The following is a 2,432-nucleotide window of genomic DNA, read 5'->3' on the forward strand; positions in this document are numbered from 1 at the left end:
CCTGTGGGTTTCTGAAACTGTCACTGTTTACGAGAGTAGAAACCCAGTCTTTCTCCTGCAGAGCTACTGATAGTTCGGAACTGTCATCCATGTGGATTGCTGCCCAATGAGCAGCCATTAACCACCTCAACTCCTCTAATGATGTTATATAGGATTTTGAAATCTCTAAATCTTTATGGGATCAGACAACCTCACCTTTCTCCCACTAAAAGGATGGTGTGTTTGAACCACAGAAAATGCTTGCAGTTGGCAAAGCAGTTCTTACCTTACAGTGCCACCAGGTCAGCATCCAAGGGTCCATCATTTTTATTAAGTTCCTTTTGAGATCCTGACGTAATCATGTTTGAGAAAGATGACTTTCCTCAGGGAAGACTGAGAAAGCTTATATATACTCTAGACTGTGAAAGGCCTTTCTAAAGTTTTATGCACTAAAGAATTATATACAAGTTAATATGTGAACTTTGTATTTATGCAAGAATATCAATATTATGACAAAATATAAATTCATTACTTCCTTAAGAAATAAAGCATCATCATCAAGATAGCATCCAATTGAACTGCATCTCAATCTCATCACACTTCTTGCCTCCAGTACTGATTGTTAGGCTGAATTTAGTTTTGATTATTCCCTTGATGCACTTTTATTCATTAAATCTTGTACAAATGCTAGGATTTGTGAACATACTGGTATTTTCATAAACTGTAACTGCATCATTTTATCACCCTCAAGAAGCCTTATTCCTGGTGGAATAATGGTTAAGCATTAGGCTGCTAAATGAAAGGTCAACAGTCCAAATCTCAGATGCCCTGTGGGAGAAAATGAGACTTTCTATTCCTATAAAGAGTTATAGTCTTGGAAGGTCACAGCATAGTTCAACCCTATTCTATAGGGTCCCTATGAAATTACATAATGGAAATGACACCATGAAAGTAAGTTTTATTACATTTTAAGTATTTTGCTACATTCTACCCAACCAGTTGCTTTTTTTTATAACTGGTTAGAAAGTCAGCATTTATTAATTTTGTTCTTTTATTATTTTTGTGGGAAAATTCACATAATATAAATTATTATCACCAAAAATTGAGAATACACTTAAACAACATTAATTACACAATCAATGTTGTACAATCCTTACCACTATCTGGCTCCAGAAATATTTCACCACCAGAAAGTATCCCATACCTACAGCCACTCTCCTGTCTCCTCTGGTCACAACCTGAACCTGGTCACCACTCTGAATTTCTGTATTAAAAAAATGTTTATAATATGTTGACTTTTGTGCTTGGCTTTCTTTCACTTAGTGGAATGTTTTCAAGTCCCATCTATATTATAGATGTTATATAAACACACACACACACACACACACACTGAGAGTTAGTGAAGGAGTGTGAACTACCCTGGGTACACCAGAACAAACAACACTGATAGAGATCTATATCAGCACTTCACTGCTTTCTCGAGTGGAATCATATACCATCACATGGCTGTACCACACAATTTTTATCCAAACATCTGTTGATTGGCATTTAAGGTTTTTTTAATGTTTAACAAGTATTTTTATATAATATGCTGTGTGGGCATATACTGTCATAACTATAAGCAGTAAGTTCATCTAGGCATGAAATCACTGTGTCCAAAGTTCACTATATCTTTACCCATTCCATAACCAGCCAAATTATTTTCTAATGCTTTTGCATATTTTTATATCCCCATAAGCATTGTATGAATTTCCCAAATTATATTCCTTACCAACACTAAATGTTTGGACTTATTAGTTTTGCAAAGCCCATTGGTCGTGTAGACAATTTATGCACTACTAACTAAAAGTTCTTGGTTCACTTCACCCTGTGATGCAATTAAAAACATCCGGTCAAATCTGATTACATATGTTTTACCATTGTTTGGTGTCACTGAGTCAGATTTGATCATGACTACACCATTACATTAGACCTAACAAGGGTTGGTCCTGCACTATCTGCACAATTGATGCGATCAGCTAATTGAGCCCATCGTTGAAACCACATTGTCAGTCCATCTTGTTGAGGCTTGTCCTCTCCTTCACGAACCCTGGATGTTGCCAATCCGGATGTCCTTCACTAAGGACTGGTCCCTCCTTAAACTTGTTCTAAATCCTCAAATGTAGTCTTGCCATCTTCAATTCCAAGGAGTATTTTGGCTGGACTTTTATTTTGTTAGGCATTCAGTATCTGGCAGTACTTCAAAGTTATGCATAAGTGTTTCAGTGGCTTCTTCCTCCAAAGTTGGGGAGAGAGTTCTTCTTTGTTGTCTGTTCTTAGCCTGGAAGCTCTGCTGAAACTTATTCACTTTTGGAGACCTGGCTAGCACTTGAAATAACAGTGTCCAAGATTAAAACATCACAACAACGCACAAGCCACCACCGGATGACAAACTGATAGACAATTGGTGGGAG

This window comes from Echinops telfairi, unplaced genomic scaffold (genome assembly GCF_000313985.2).
Source record: "Echinops telfairi isolate 266 unplaced genomic scaffold, ASM31398v2 ScPeMD7_7459;HRSCAF=8497, whole genome shotgun sequence".
In the NCBI taxonomy this organism is placed as follows: domain Eukaryota; kingdom Metazoa; phylum Chordata; class Mammalia; order Afrosoricida; family Tenrecidae; genus Echinops; species Echinops telfairi.